At 35.2% G+C, this 17,934-nt stretch overlaps 1 pseudogene; it reads right to left on the bottom strand.

The window, feature by feature from the left end:
- Positions 1 to 695: 695 nt before the first annotated feature.
- Positions 696 to 16,850, bottom strand: LOC129894691 (uncharacterized; annotated as a pseudogene).
- Positions 16,851 to 17,934: the final 1,084 nt, after the last annotated feature.

Raw genomic sequence — 17,934 nt, 5'->3', positions numbered from 1 at the left:
GAAGGAAATCTGCTGACTATTAAACTGAGATGGACTTTGGTTTTAATATTCCTAAATACTAAGTGAGTTGGGGGTTTTGGATTTTGGACAGTTTTGAGTTTCAAATTGTGTGCATTGATGATGGAACTTGGTGAGGATTGTTTAGAAGAGAAGAGGAAGAATTCTTGTAATGTTTTAAATGACTTTATTTTTTGCATTTCAATTTTGCAGGTCGGGTCAGTTATACTACCCGTAAAATAGGCAAGATATGACCCGTAAGGGTAGACACGGGTCATAGGCTTGCATCGTTATTTATTTCAAAGGAAAGGAAACATACCTGGAGTTATGAGTATGGCTACGAGCCGTAGAGATGTCCACGGGTCGTAGAGTAGACTTGTAGACTTAAAACTACTTCTTGTATTCAATCTGGGTTGACGAGTCAAGTGTATGAGCCATATAAGTTACTACAACCCGTACACTGGACTCGTGTATCTTTCTAAGTCCCCTTCTATTTCCAGTATTTCCAAGTTGGCATGAGCACGTACTCAACCTTTGGCCTAATTTTTTATGCTTTTTGTGACTCTTATTGGACACGGATCTTGACAAAGTCTAAGTTATCCTAAAAGATAAAAATTAAAAGTGCATGGCTAAATTGGATTGCCTCCCAAACAGCGCTTGATTTAACGTCGTGGCACGACATGGATATACTAAGTTACTCAGACTTCACTAAGCTTCCATGCTTCCATGGTTTTGATTTCATCCTTTATGACCATGTATGCTTTGATTCGTTGACCATTAACTTTGAACTTCGTACCATTCTGTTTTTCTAGCTCAACCAAACCATGTGGAAAGACTTGACTCACTCTAAGTGGTCTCAACCATTTTGACTTGAGTTTGCCAGGGAATAAACACATCCTTGAGTTGAAAAGAAGGACCAAGTCTCCTGGCGCAAATGTTCATTTTTCAATCTTTTGGTCATGATATTTCTTCATTTTTTATTTGTACAAGGCTGCACTTTCATATGCATTTAGGCCAAACTCATCAAGCTCATTTATTTAATTCATCATTTGCTTTGATGTGATATCCCAATCCATGTTCAATTTCTTCAACGCCCATATAGCTTTGTGTTCCAACTCTACGGGCAGATGACAAGATTTCCAAATACAAATTGATAAGGCGATATACCTATAGGCATCTTGAATGCAGTGTGGTAAGCCCATAGAGCGCCATCAAGTTTCATTGACCAATCCTTTCTATTTGAACTCACCATCTTTGCAAGTATTTGCTTAATTTCATGATTTGAGACTTCAACTTGTCTACTAGTGTGTGGATGATAAGGAGTTGCTACACTATTTCAAACCCCATACTTTTCAGGTAACAGTTTGAATAATCGATTGCAAAATATGTACCAAATCTTGAGAAGATGTTACGCTTGAGGAAGGCGGTGACACTCATTGTTTTGTTATTAGGGAGTGTGATAGATTTAACACATTTAGACATGTAGTCAACTGCAATGAGGATGTATTTCATTCCACTTGAACTTATAAAAGGTCCCATGAAGTCAATTCCCCATACGTCAAACAATTCAATTACTAGAATAGGGGTGAGTGGGAGTTCATGTTTCCTTGAAATTCCTCCTTCCCTTTGGCAACGATCACAAGATTTGGCAAAATCATGAGGGTCTTTCTGAATTGTTCGCTAGTAGAACCTACATTGTAGGATCTTGTAGGCTATCCGGATACCACTATGATGGCCTCCGACGGGCGACGAACGGCATGCTTCCAAAATACTCATCATCTCTACTTCAGGTACATAAAGACAAATAGTCCAATCTGCACAAACACGGGACAAATATGATTCTTCCCAAAAAAAAATTTTTACATCATACATGAACTTGCGGCGTTGATGAACATTTAAATCGGATGGCACTATATCGCTAACCAAATAATTGGCCACATCGGCAAACCATGGAATTAATTCATGTGATGCTGCTAATACTTGTTCGTCTAGGAAGGTATCATTTATCTCAACTCCATCTTCCAACTTTAACATCGCTTCTTCTTCAAGCCTAGAGAGATGGTCCACTACTTGGTTTTCTATCCCTTTTTGGTCTTTCACTTCAAAGTCGAACTCTTGTAATAGCAATACCCAACGAATACATCTTGGCTTTGCATCTTTTTTTGCCATGAGATATCTCAATGCAGCATGGTCTGTGTGTACAATGACTTTGGTGCCCAACAGGTAAGATCTAAACTTCTAGAAAGCAAACACAATGGCAAGCAACTCTTGTTCGGTCACGATGTAGTTTCTTTGAGCAACATTAAAGGCTTTTCTAGCATAGTATATCAGATGTAAAATCTTCGTATGCCTTTTTCCCACTACTACGCCAAGTGCTACTCCACTTGCATCACACATGACTTCAAAGGGATGCTCCCAATCTAGTGCAATAATGATAGGAGCCGATACTAACATTTTCTTCAATTCTTCGAATGCTTCTATACAGGCTTCATCAAAAACAAACTTTGTCTTCTTCTCTAGTAGTTTGCATAGAGGATATGCTATTTTGGAAAAGTCTTTGATGAAGCAACGATAGAATTCGGCATGTCCTAAAAAGCTTCGAATACCTTTTACGAAGATGAGAGGAGGTAATTTTTTGATTACCTCAATATTTTCTCGATCTAACTCAATGTCTTTATTTAAAATCTGGTGACCCATTACTATGCCCACTTTTACCATAAAGTGACACTTCTCCTAATTTAGCACAAGGTTGCACTCTTCACACCTTTTTAGTACATCTTGGAGATGGGACAAGCAATCCTCAAATGAGTCACCAACCACTGAAAAATTATCCATGAAAACCTTAATTGTATCTTCCACCATATCTGAAAAGATGGATATCATACAACATTAAAAGGTCGCCGATGCGTTACACAATTTGAATGGCATTCTTTAGAAAGAAAACGTCCCATATGGGCATGTGAAGGTGTTCTTCTCTTGGTATTCTGGTGCTATACAGATCTGATTATAGCTTGAATATCCATCAAGAAAATAGTACCAACCTTTGCCAGCTAGACGGTCGAGCATCTGATCCATGAAAGGCATTGGAAAGTGATCTTTTTTAGTTCATGAGTTGAACTTGTGATAATCCATACATACTCTCCAACCAGTGACAGGCCTCATTGGAATGAATTCATTCTTTGTGTTTTGCACCACAGTAATACCACTCTTTTTTTGGTACATATTGGACAGGACTTACCCAATTGCTATCTGCGATTCTATAAACAACTTCAACATCTAACCACTTGATGATCTTCTTTTTAACTGCCTCTTGTATAGCTGGGTTGAGACATCGTTGGTGTTCAATGCTTGTCTTAAAATCCGACATGAGTTGGACTTTATCAGTACAGATGCCCGGTGGTATGCCATGATGTCATCTATGGACCACCCTATTGCTCTTTTGAAATGACTCAAGACAGATGTAAGAGCTTCTACTTGCTTTTGATGATGATCAACATCTATTATGACCTGCAGTATGTTGTTGGTTCCCAAGAATGCATATTGCAAGTGAGCTGGCAATGCTTTGAGTTCCAAAGTTAGAGGTTCCTCGATGGATGGCTTCGCTGGCAGAGTTGCTTTATACTTCAAGTCTAGATCGAGTCTCTTGGTGCATGATTGAAAGTCCCAAGAACATTTAGTGCACAAACGATTTCATCATACTTTCCAAGGTGATCTTTATCAAAGTTCATGATGAAGGCAGTTAAAGCTTCAACACCCAACCTCTCTTCAATAGATATGTCTGGTTGTAAATCATCCACAACATCAATCACGGATACAACTCGTAGATCATTATGATGCTTCATTGCTCGGCATACATCAAATATCACCTCTTTATTATTTAGTCATAATTTTAGTTTGATAGTTTCCATGTCTACCAAAGCACGTCCAATTACCAAGAATGGTCTACCTAGAATTATAAAAACTTCAAAGTGTACTTTGCAGTCAACAATGATAAAGTCAATAGGAAATATGAATGATTCAAAATTTAGGACATCATAAATAATGCACACGGGCTTCTTCACAGTACAATCTTCCATCAAGAGCCGTATTGACGTCGATTTGGGGGCTCCCAAGCCTAATAGTTGAAACACTGCTAGCGGAATCAAGTTAATGCTAGCACCCAAGTCACACAATGCTTTTTGCAAAATTGAATACCCCAATGGTACATGCTATAGTGAATGCGTCTGGGTCTTCTTTCTTTTGCACAAGGGAGCGAGTGGAGATTGCACTATAATGATGCAAGTTGTTGGCAGGTTCAAAGCTTACCGTTCTTTTTTTTGTGATAAGATCCTTCATAAATTTGGCATAAGTCGACATTTTTTCTAGAGCCTTTATCAAGTGAATATTCACTGAAAGTTGTTTTGGCATGGAAATAAACTTAAGGAACTTTCCATCTTCAGCTTTTTTCTTCAATCTTTGTGGAAAAGAAGAGAAAGGTCTTGGCATTGGAATTGAAGTTGGATCAGCGTCTTTTGCATTGCCTTCTTTCTCATCATGCTTTGCACCTCCTTTTTCAGGTTGTTCAGTTCTTGGCTCTTCGCCTAATTCTTCTTTCTCGATTTTTCTTTTGGTTTCATCATCACTAACAACCACGTCGTGTACATCATCCTCAAGTTCTAGCATAGGTGGATCAACTATTTGAATGTCACTTTGGGTGGTCACCACTATGCATTGCTCGTCATTCGTTTAATTTTGAATTGTATTACTTGGGAGAGTCCCTTTTGGTGTGGGTTGAAAGATGATGAAATTTTCCCTAATTGTTGCTCAATAAGTTTAATGGATGTAGAATGTGATTCAACTCTTTAATTCATTCCGGAAAGATCATTGCGTATCTCCTTAAGATTATCCTCGATTGCATTATACTTTTTCATCATCTTCGCCATCATGTCTTCGATTCTTGCAAGTCAAGATCCCCCATCTCGATTTCCGGGAGGGATGTATGCACCACCATTGTTGTTGTCTCTCCTTTTCCTATCACCTTCTCTGTCTTGCCCACGGTTTTGATCATTGTATCCATTTCGGTTGTAATTGTTCTCGCGATTGTAGTTTCCATCAAAATTGTAATTGTTATCGCGGTTGTAATGGCCCTCTCGATTGAAGCTGTTATAGTTATGACCTTGATTTCCTTGACCTTGGCACCAAGAATCCTGATTGGATGCTTGGGCATTGGTCCAAAAAAACCCCACTTGATCATTCACATAATAGGCATCTTCGTCATATCCATAATCGTCATAACTTGGTGCCTTATTTTGATGGTCAATTACATTAACTTTCTCTTGTCCCATGATTTTGACTACCAACTTGATGTCAATCCTTAATTGAGTGAGCTCTTGAAGTATCTCTTCATTTTGTAAGTTGGGATTCTGATATGTGCGAACAGAAAAAGAGGATTTTGAAGTTTCTGTGTCTTAGTGCTCTAAGAACTGTTGGTCTTTGTAACACGATCAAGTCTCTCTGCGGCCTCTTGGAAAGTGTTAGCCAAAAATACTCCACAAGTGATGGTGTCTAAAACAACCTTTCCATTATCATCAAGTGCACGGTAGAATAGCTCAAGAAGTGACTCGTCCGCTATCCTATAATTTGGCATGCTTCGTAGAAACTTTACAAATCTCTCCCAAGCTCTACAAATTGACTCTCTGGGCAACTGTTGGAAATTATTGATTCTGTCAGTTAGTTTCAACTTCTTGGATAATGGGAAATATTTCTCTGTAAATGCTAGGTGTAAGTCATCCCAAGTTGTGATGGAGTTGTACGGGAGTTCAGACAACTAAATTGAAGCTTTTCCTATAAGTGATAATGGAAAAATGTCCAATCCAATGATATCCATATTCAAGCCTGGGTCGCAGACACTGCTTTGACAAACATATGCCACATTCTGGAAATGAATGTATGGATCTTCGGATAGCAATCCTGAAAGCAGTCCTCTACTATGAAGCATTTGAATTAGCCCATTAGTGATGCTAAACTTTGTTCCTGGCGGCACAGGAGGTAACACAATTGCACCCGTAGTTCCGACAGCGTTAGGATAGACCCCATAGTTGTTCCATATGCTGAATTCAGGATATTGTCTCGGTGGAGGACGTTGTCTTCCTACTTGTGGGTTATTAAGGATATTCTGCGGTTAATGTTGCAGAGGATATTGTGGTGTATTGTCATGTTTCTCTACAAGATGTTCCGCGTCATCCCCAAGTTTGTGTCCTTTGTTATTATTTTTATTGTTCTCCATCCTACGTAATGCTCTTTCAATTTTGATATAGAAGAAAATCAAGGGATTGCCTTGACTTCTTGTATTTGACATGCACTAGGAATCAAAACCTATTACAACAGAAACAAAAGGAAAAGTAATGTAAGATAAGGAAATAACGATTACCAATCAAATAATAAAATTAATCTTAATCTAAAAGACAAATTCCCAAGTAACAGCGCCAAAATTTGATACTCTCAAATTACACCTCCTTAAAGAAGCATAAAGTGATCGTTAATCAAATATAGAACCTAATGAAGGTTAGGGTCGATCCCACAAGGAATATAATTTAGACGTTAGATGAATTGTTTATTATTTGCTTTCGCAATCAAGTTATTTCTATAAAAAGAGAAAATAAACAGGGGAGATTTTTTATAAACTAATCAATAAATCAAATAGCAAATGTCAATGAACGAAAGTACGGTTTAATGTAGTTTAAATCAATAAGAAGTGAAACTAGGGTTTTATGTGTTCCCCACGAATCATTAACTAAGTAGACTTTTTTATTAGTAATTCTTTCCTAGTGTGTTACATGTAGAATCGGTAAGTTAATTTCACCCAAGTCCTTGATTAGGAAAATAGGTAAATTTCACTATGAAACTTGATCCGTCTACGAGTGTATGCTTTACTAACTCTTACTAATGATCCCATAGTTAGTTATCCCTTGATCCGTTCAAGCTAATTAGATAAGAATGATTAGCCCCAAATCTCATTGTTTAATCCATTTCCTCCTTGATCCGTCAAGCAAGGATAAAGCGAGTTCTAACGTTGGCCACCATTCAAAAGCAATCAAACCAAAGGAAAAAATAATGCATGCATGCATACTATTTAAGAATTACTTTTTATTAAGCTCTACGTCGTTAATTTTTCATGGTTCCCAATACCCTAGTTGTGGAATTAGCTACTCATAACTACATGCTCACACTGAATATCATTCAAGTTAAAAGAAATTATAAACTTACAATGAGAAGTGTGAAAGCTCAAAAATCTTCAATAAAATCCAACTATAAAATATCGATAACAAAAACCCAAATTCAAGAATAAAATCTCAAAAGTAGTTTAAGCTATATTCTCAGACCCAAAAACGTACATACAAAATTCTGAACCTAAGAAGTGTATTTATAGACTAACTTTCCTAAATAAATATAGATTTGGAAACCATAGGAGACTAAAATTTAGATCGGGTCTATAGCTCGTTTCTATGGGTCGTAAGCTTTCAAACGAGCCGTAGACCCAACTCATACTCTTTCACCTTACACTGATGAATTCTTCTTCTACATGGACACTCTCTAGGCTCGTTACCTTGAGCACGACTCATCAATAGGGGTCGTAGACACTGTTCTTTCACCATTTGCAACTTCTGGCCATGATTGACTGTTATGCCTCGTTTAAATGTCGGCGAGCCGTATAACTTGCTCGTTTCCTTTAATTTTCCTTCATTTCATTACTGCTTCTTCGACGACTAAAACATATGCCCCGTATGTCAAATGAAGAGTTGTAGTCTGAGCTCGTAGACCTCAAAAAATACCTTACTTCTACTATGATCCCTCAATTATTTCTCCGACTTAGTTTCTTGCAAAATATGCACAACCAACATCAAACATGCTAACATATTCTTAAAAGACATGCACATTCTTAAATTTTAAAGCATTAAAAGTACCGTAAATACACGATACATCAAATGATAGCCATGGATATCATTGTGGGACTCCCTAAGACCTTGGGGAAGTATGACTCAATTTGGTTCATTGTAGACAGGTTGACTATATCGGCCTACTTTATTTCAATCAGAGTGAACTACAACTCTCAACAGTTAGCTAAGATTTATGTCACAGAGATAGTACGATTGCACATGATTCCCCTTTCTTTCCTTTCAGACAGTGGCACTCAATTTACTTCTAAGTTTTGGGGTAAGTTGCATGAGGTGTTGGGCATTCAACTCACTTTTAATACAATCTTTCACCAACAAACTGATGGTCAGTCGGAGAGAACGATTCAAGTATTAAAAGACATGTTGAGAGCGTGTGTGATAGACTTTAGGGGCTATTGGGATCAGTTCTTACCCTTATGTGAGTTCTACTACAATAACAGTTACCAGTCCAACATTAATATGGCACTATTTGAGGCACTCTATGAGAAGGGATGTAGATCGCCCATAGGGTGGTTTGAGGTTGGGGAGGTGGAACCTTTAAGTGTTGATCTAGTGAGGAATGCTTAGGATAAGGTAAGGAACATCCAAACCAAATTGTTGGCAACTCAGAGTAGACAGAAAAAGTATGATGAAGATGTTACTTATGAAAGGAGTCATGAGATTAGGTAAAAAAGATAAGTTTAGCGCTCGTTACGTTGGTCCGTTTGAGACTCTTGACAGTGTTGGGCCAGTGGCTTACAGGTTAGCACTGCCACCCAACTTGTCTAGAGTTCATCAAGTTTTTCATGTGTCTGTGCTGAAAAAGTACATTAGGGGGATGGAGATTATATCATCGAGTGGGACTCAATACTGCTAGACAAGGATCTCCAATATGAAGATTAGCCGGTTGCGATTCTTAATTGGGATGTTTAGAATTTAAGGACAAAAGAGATTAAATAGGTGAAGGTTCAGTGGAAGAATTGTCCAGTTGAGGAGGCTACTTGAGAAGACTAAGACGAACATGCATGACAAGTATCCTCACTTGTTTGAGGATTTAGGTACTACTATTTTTCTGGCTTAGTCTAGTTTTACTTGTTTGATCACTTAGAGATAAGTGATGGGTAAATTAGTATCTATTGTTATGGCCCATTTCAATCGCTATGGATAGGTCAAGAGTGAAAGAATTAGGCCAGATTTGTTTTTGGATAGTGACTTGAAAATTTTAGGCTAGGCCAGTCTCAAACGAAATCAGAATAAGGTGAGGTCTAAAACAATTTCGAAATGTATTAGGTATGATCTCTAAATATGGATTGATTTTTCTAATAGCCAAGACATTAAAGAGTCCATAAGGCTTTATGGAATTAAATTCGGGGGAGTAGAACTCCCGAAATTGTACTTGGTGTGAAAGGATTGGTTTGGAATGTCAAAAATTGAAGGTATGTTGTAAATAAGGGATTTTGGGAAAAATTTTCAGTGTCTGATCTTGTGCAAGCTACAATAGCAGATGTCATACCTCTATAGCTAGATAATCTTTCAAGCACTATAGCGGGCTAATCAGGAGTTATAGCAAGATGGAGTGCTATAGCGGGTAAGTTAGGTTTTAGTGCAGAAAGTTCCAAAATCGATCATTATTTGGATATTTCATTTTGATGAACTGCAAAGGCAACTTAGAACGTTTTTCACCTATTTTTCATCGTTTTCATTTATAAAGGTAAGTTAATTACTTTCCCAATTTGTAAATTCGATTCTTAAGCCTTAGAACCCATGAGAGTAATCTTGGGGGAGGGTTTTAACTTGAAATTGACGGTGAAAAAAGCTCTAATTTGGGTAGAATGATCATGAATTGGCCTGCGGTTAAGATTTGAGTATAATCCGAGTTTAATTAGGTCATTGTCATCGATTACTTGTATTTATTTATTATTTTAGATCAAGAACAAGTCAAAGCATTGCAAAAACATAGGTTCTTTAAGAGTTTTCAAGGCTTGATTCGAGGTAGGTGATGGTTTGTGTGTTTCTAAATTGTGCATCTATGGATGTCTACTGCTTTGTAGTATTACTTGTGCAACACATGTGAAGGATACTAAATGGATAATGTGAAATGACACCGTATTGATATCCTCATGCAATGAACCTGTTTATTTTGTTGTGGTTTCAAGTGTGATTATTCATTGTGATTGTGCATGTTGTTTGTGATTGATGGTTGGACTAAAAAATATTTCAAGCACAAGTTAATAAATGTCTATATAAATACTTTACCGAAAAAATTCAAAAATATCCAAGATTGAAAAATTCAAATTTTATTAATTTGATTTGATTTAATTTATAAATTTAAAAATCTAACACAAATAATTTAATTTGATATTTTAAAAATTCAAATCTATTCGTACACCCCCAGCTACAAGGAGTGGCACCTAAAATAATCAAGAGTTCCGTTAAAGTAACCAAAGCAGCTTGAATTAATGACTAGTACCTACTATGACTACAGAATGATCGTAAGCAAGACCAATAATAATTTTTTATAAATGGAATAGGAGATCTTTGCCTATTTATGATCATAGGATTTTCATCATTTTAATTACTAAAAAAGGAGCACGGGAACCTGACATATGTCCGCAAACGTCATATGTTCCTCAATATTTGTTATTTTTTTATTTCAATTTATGTGATATAGATAAAATTTAAAAAGTTAATTAAAATTTAATATGATTTTTGATATTTTAAATTGTTACTTATTGTGATTTATAGTACTTTTATGTGATTTTTAAATAACATACGTTACTTTCCTTGTCCCAATTTATACGGTACCGATAAAATTTTAAATTTTTTTAATTATTATGTTTAATATTACTTTTACGTCATTTTCAAACAATATATGTTACTCATCTATTCCTATTTATGCGGCACTTATTCATGAGTCAATCAAACTTTTTATATGTTTTTTAAATATTTAAAGTTGTTAAATATTGTGATTTATAGTATTTTTTACGTTGTTTTAAAATAAAATATATTACTCCCTTTGTCCCAATGTATGTAGCGCAGATAGACTTTCAAGAGTCAATCAAATGTTTTTAATTATTGAGATTTACAATACTTTTTACGTAGTTTCCAAATTAAATAATACATGTTACTTCTTTTGTCCCATTTTATGCGACACGGATAGATTAATTTCAAGAATCAATCAATTTGTTTATGCATTTTAAAAAATATTTTAAGTTGTGAATTATCATGATTAAATAAAACAAAAATTAAAAGGAAGAACTATCGAAAAATTACAGATATACCTTAAGCTGCTCAAGAAGGCATGTCAATCTGCAGCCTGTTTGAGCAGCGGAAAGCAAAAGTTTTGTAGTTTCAAAATAAAATCATACATGTTACTCCTTTTGTCCCATTTTATGTGACACCAATAGATAATTTCAAGAATCATTCGATTTTTTAAAATATTTTAAGCTGTCAATTATCATGATCAATAGCATTTTTTTTGCAAGTTCTAAATATATTTTAAAAAATCAAAAAAATGACAAACAAATTAAAACAGAAGAACCACCAAACAATTATAGATATACCATCAAGCTGCTCAAGCAGGCATATCAACTTGCTGCCTGTGTGAACAGCTTAACTCCCTCTTAGTATATAAGAGAATATTATGGGAAAAAACATAAATTCCCTCGTGAATTTATCCCGAAAAGTCAGGTACACGCTTAAATTATCATGGCGATCTATTACACACTTTTACTATTTAAAAGTGAATTTAGTATCACCCTAAGGCGTGTAACACTATTCTCACAGCATATGGTGTATTAAACTCGCTACCACATCAACGCTACGTTAGCGCCATGTCAGAATTTATAATTTCTTATATTTTTTGTTTTCTTTTCTTTATTAATTAACTTTTATTGTGTTAACTATATTTTACACTAACTAATTTCTAATTAACTATTAAAATTTTCCAATAATTATATCATCTCCATCACTGAATTTCACCCACTTAATCTCTCATCTCACTGAAAAATCATGTACGGCTACCTTTACTATCGATTCTTTGTTCTTTACCATCACTATATCAGCTTCAATTCTTCTTCTTCGTCACTCACCATCATTTTCAAATTCCAAAAGACAAAACACTAGATTTTTATTTTTTACAAAAGAAACTTGATTTTCTCATCAACTCCATTGAATTAAAATTCATTTTTTTATGAATTTCAACTAGATTTCTTCTTTTTCTTTGTGAGTTTCAAAGAAAATCAAGATTTAAAATGAGGGGCAAATAAAGAAAGGCAAATTAAGTTTCCATTGAGTTTCCTTCGGCAATGACGGTGGTGGCTAGAGAGAGGTTTTCTGATGTTGTTTGTTGTCTCACACTTTGAGTTTGTGATGAAAAATAAAAAATTGTAATAAAAATAAAGAATTGAGAAGATGAGGATAATGAGTGGTGTGAAGAAGAAGAGAAGCATGGGATGTAGGAGGATTTTGATTTTTAATTGTTTTTTTAGTTTAATTTATGATTTGACGTGCATGTTTTTTTTTTTTGGCACGTCAGTTTTAGGGTGTAAATAAATTCATTTTTAAGTAGTAAAGATGTGTAATAGGTTGTCATAATAGTTTAAACGTGTAACTGATTTTTCGAGACAAATTTAAAGAAGAATTTATGTCTTTTCTCTAATATTAATTAGCTTGCTCTATTTATTAGCACATCGCTCATTATAACAAGCATCTCTAATTAGTAAAAAGGGTAAAATTTACATGCCTTATCAAAATCTAGAAATAAACATGCACCCAAATGTGTCATCTAATGATTAATCTCAAATTTAAATTCAAGAGGAGACAAACACATTTCATAAATTCATTCCATGATGTTATCACAAGGTTTATACAAAAGTTGTCAAGGTACATAATCATGAGTAATTTCATAATTCACAACAGTGTGAAAGTGAATAAGATTAGCTGGTGAGCATTGGAGAAACTTCAAAGCTCCAGAACTACAGAAAAGAAACAAGTGTTTGATACACTTAGAGCTGTGACAGTGGGTTTGGCCAGTGAAGTCGATCCAATTCAATTTTTGAATTAAGTGGAGTTGAGCTAAATTTTATCAATCCATTTAGGAACGAGGCTTTTTAGCCCAGCCATATTTGGCCTACCAGCCTCATAGGTTCAACCTGCGAACCTTAGAGGTCATTCTATGAGTCGTGAATTTTAAAAATATTTATTATATGTATTTAAGTAGTGTTTATTTTGTCAAATCTTCAGCAACTAAGCAATTGAAGTTATTATAACTATGAATCTTTGACCTCTTTTACTTTTGTGTTTATGCTTAATTTTTCATTTCTGATGAATGCTATGAATATTGACTCTTGTTTCGTACCTATTATGTTATTTTGTAAGTATTCCATAAAAGTATGTGCAACTCATGGACATGTGAATTTTTTACGTATTGGTGTTGTGTTTATCAATGTTGGATAGTCTTTTTAAATGGACAGTGTTATCCATCTTTTGATTGAAGAGTCAACCCATCCCAACTTGTAGTTTGCTTATGGCTAGACTGGTCTGCTATTTTATAGACCCTTTATTTGAAAAAGTCAGCACATCCTAACTCATTTAACTTGCTAGCCCTTTAAAATTAGAATTGGACCAATCCATTTTGACAGTCGTAGATACACTAAAACTTCCACAACTAATATTTTAGGAGTAATTTATTTCTTGTGAAGTATGTAAATGTATTCTTTAATACATAGTATGACACCAAACACCTTATCAGGCTAAATAGAGTAATTCTTTGAATACTTTATTTTCTTTCTGTATTCAATTAAATCAATCAAAAAGTCATTCATTGATTCAACTTTTAAGTTAGCATATTCCTTTTATATTTTTCACTATTTGAATCAAAAGAAATTGCAACATGCTTATGCTTACTAACTATGAATAGTGTCTTTTTATTTATTAACAAGCATTCAACATAATGTGACTAATAAAAAATATTACATCACACGTTTTTTTTGGCAATTAACCGTCACATTTTATTAATCACTAAGTAAGCAAATACAAAGCCAGAGCATATGCCTTTAAATGCTCATTTAATACTGGCTCTATCTACCACCTACTCACTAAGAAACATTCACACTAGCAGCCATATATTACAGCTTACAGACCTAGAGCCCGTTTGAATTGAATTATAAATTGAAAAATAAATTGTTTTTAGTTTTTTTAAGTGTTTAATTGACCAATTTAAAGTCATTTTGTGCTTAAAATAAGCCCAAAAAATATTTGGGTCTGTTTGGCTTAGCTTATCTAAAACAGTTTATAAGCTGAAAACAGCTTTTAAGCAAAAATAAAAGTTGGCCTACCCCAATTTATTTATTTTTTACTTATAAGTTGCTTTAAATAAGTTAAGTCAAACAAATACACAGTCAAAAAATCTACTGTTAGCCCTAACTCTAACACATAGGGTAGTTTTTATGCTATGGATCAGCTCCTCCTTTCCTGTGCTCCAAATATATCACATGTTTTGATATATTTTCATTTGACGAATGCTACAAAGCATATTTTTAGTTTCAGTAGCATTCATTTTAGAGCGAAATGTCAACAAATCATCAAATATAGAAACAAACAATATCATGTGAATATTCTAAAACTTATACTGTATATGTTTTTAGCTTATTTGGTTTACACACAGACCCACTTACAATGGTGCATGAACCTATCTTTTTATGTCAGAATATTTCGTATTTCTTTGACCCTCACTGTTTTTGAAATTGTATTATAACTAATAACCAGACCAAGTTGAATAACTCGAACACTCTAAGTTATTGAGTTCAAAGCTTCAGAAAAGAAACATTTTTTTTAACAAACAAAACTCTCATCAGAATATTAATCTAACTTTTTCCTACACTCTAAAATATGTTTCTCACATTATAACACTTTCTATTGCAATATAATATTTTTATATATTTGATAGCATATTTGTAGAGAAATAATTATAATATAATTCTTTGTATATTTGGTAGTATATTAAGGAGATATTTAGTTTCTTTATTTCAATATTGTATCACATATATTCTCTCTCTTGGGGGAATGAATAAAGCGTAGTCAAGATTGTACAGTTCTTTTCATGGTATCAGAGCCAAAAACATTTTCTTCATCGTAAATTTCCATGGCTGGTGACGACATACCTCCTCCACCACCACCCAAAATTGAGTCTAATTCTTCCTATTTTCTTGGTCCTCAAGACCGACCCGGGGACTATATCACGCCTACTCATTTCAAGGGCAAAATTTTGATGAATGGACGGTCGCATAAAATACCGTTGTCGTGGGTCAGCACTTTACTTCCGATTAATGGAAGGCTATTACGGGCTTTTTTGATAATGCTATAATTCCAGGAAATCGCTTGAATGGTAAGTTTGATGTTTCTTCTTGGATTATTGACACCGGTGCTACTCATCATGTTACCGGTGAGAAATCTTGGTTGTTTAATGTTCATACTGTTGATTGTCTTGTTAGCTTTCCTAATGGTGAAAAGGCGCTTGCTTCTTTGGAAGGTTCCGTTTAACTGTTAGATAAAATCACCTTACATCATGTCCTTTATGTGCCTTATTTACATTGCAACTTATTCTCCGTCCCCCAACTTACTGATAATTTATGCACTATTATTTCTTTTAATTCTTATATGTGTGCTATTCAAGACCCACTGTAGGAGCTAATTGGAACAGGAGTTAAGAGAGACGGACTATACTATTTTAGCAAATCAGACGTGGTGCAACATGTGTCTACTATCATGACAGCGTCAGCATTGGAATTGTGGCATCGACGATTGGGTAATCCTTCCGAGAGAGTAGTTAAGTTGCTTCCTCATGTTAGTAGTGATAAGAGTAGTTTAGCAAAGGATTGTGAAGTGTGTTTAAGTGTTAAGCATCCTAGAGACAAATTTCATTTAAGTGATAATAAAGCGTTTAGAATATTTGAGAAAATACATTGTGATTTGTGGAGTCCATATCGACGTGTTTCGTCGTGTGGAGCTCGTTATTTTCTAACAATTGTTGATGATTTTCTCAAGCTATTTGGATCTACTTGTTGGTTGATAAAATAGAAGTGTTTCAGATGTTTATGGCTTTTGTTGCTATGGTTGATCGACAATTTAATCAAACAATTAAAGTTGTACAAAGTCATAATGGTACCAAATTTAATTGTTTGATAGATTATTTTTCTGCCACTGATATTTTGTTTCAAACCCCTTGTGTGGGTACTCCGCAACAGAATGGGAGAGTAGAGAGAAAGCATAAACGTGTGTTGAATGTTGCGAGGGCTCTAAGATTTTAGGCCAATTTTCCTATTTTTTCTGGGATGAATGTGTTCTTGCTGCATCTCATCTCATAAATCGTACCCCCACACCCAATTTACAAAATAAAACACCTTTCGAAATTTTATTCAATAAAACTCATTCTTTCGATGTTATTCGTACCTTTGGGTGTTTGTGCTTTACTCATAATCAAAAAACTCAAGGTAATAAATTTGCTAGTCGGAGCAGAAAGTATTTGTTTGTGGGATATCCATTTGGTAAGAAGGGGTGGCGGTTGTTTGATTTTGATACGAAGGAATTTTTTGTCTCTCGTGATGTGAAGCTTGTGGAGGATGTGTTTCCTTTTGCTTGTCCAGATGATGTTCATATTTTGTCTACTTTTTTTGATGTGGGTGCTAAAATCTAGTGATTTTAAGGTGTACGGAGATGACTTAGGGGGCGAAGTTGATAGTTCGGAGGCTGTCAGACAGTAGCCGCAAGCAACAGCCCAACCAGCATTTGCTGGCAGCCAGGATGAGTTGTAGCCAATGGCAACTGCCCAGCCCGCTGGAACCCAGCGCCCGCTGACAGCAAGGGGGGCAGCAATACCACACTCCAGCCACGGATGTGGAAGGTGGCTTGTGTCACGCTCCGATAGGGTACCCTAGGCATGGCCGGCACTCAGAAACCATTTCTAGCTTCCGAGAGAACCACTTGGTCTCATTTGTTATTTATTCATCAGCGGAAGACTTAAGAATACTAATGTGGGCTAGTCATAATCAAAGGAAAAATAGATAATTTTTATAAGAAGTAGTTTCTAAGGAGAACTACTCCGATTACATCATCAGACTCTGTCTATGAAGCCTCTAATACTCTTAGATGGTGCCAATGGCATGTCCATGGCTACCTCAAAAGAAACATCACACTCAATAATAATAAAAGGATAAGGAGTTCCTTCGAATACAAGAAGGACTCACCAAATAGCTGAAAAGAAATGATCTTCAACGATGCGCCTGTTGAGGATCTCTAACACCTGTATCTGTATCATAAAACGATGCAGGTCGAATGACGTCAGTACATGGAATGTACGAGTATGTATAATAGCAGGAAGGTAAGGACAGATATCAAGAAACTCCTCTCAAGAAAACTCAGCTTAGAACTCAACATCATCTCAACATGAATATGTAATGCAAGTTTAAAATATAATAATAAAATAATAGTAATAAGCAATGCTTACTCAATTGGGAGTTTCTCTAACCGACAACCATCATTTATGAGCTAGCGATGATACAACGAAGCGATGTCGTTGCCATATCCATCCAATACCTTGCCAGGATAAAGGAAATCACCATCTTGGATTCACTCATCAAAGTCCTCTTTTTGGGACTTAAGAGGCATAGCCTCCATCCTACGTTGGCTACGTAGTTCTGGGGTTTGAGTCAATTAAACTCTTACCCAATACTACTCCCAAAATATGTGCTCATATTAAACTCATCATCTAGTCTCATTGGACTTTAATTTAAATCATCAAACTCATCTCATTTCATGTTCATCAATCATTATACTTCCAAAAACATCATTTACATCTCAACAAAACATCTTGCTAAAAATATCATTTGCTCAAATTCATTCAAACTCAACTCTTTAGCTCTTTCAAAACTCAATAAAATACATATATAGTATTAATTCATATAACTTTCTTTTTATCAATGAAAATAATAAAAAGCCAATATCTTTACTCAAAACATGTAGAAAA

The sequence above is a fragment of the Solanum dulcamara genome, chromosome 7 (genome assembly GCF_947179165.1).
Source record: "Solanum dulcamara chromosome 7, daSolDulc1.2, whole genome shotgun sequence".
NCBI lineage: Eukaryota > Viridiplantae > Streptophyta > Magnoliopsida > Solanales > Solanaceae > Solanum > Solanum dulcamara.
Note: the sequence above shows the minus strand (reverse complement) of the source record. Positions and strands in the feature narration are given on the sequence as shown.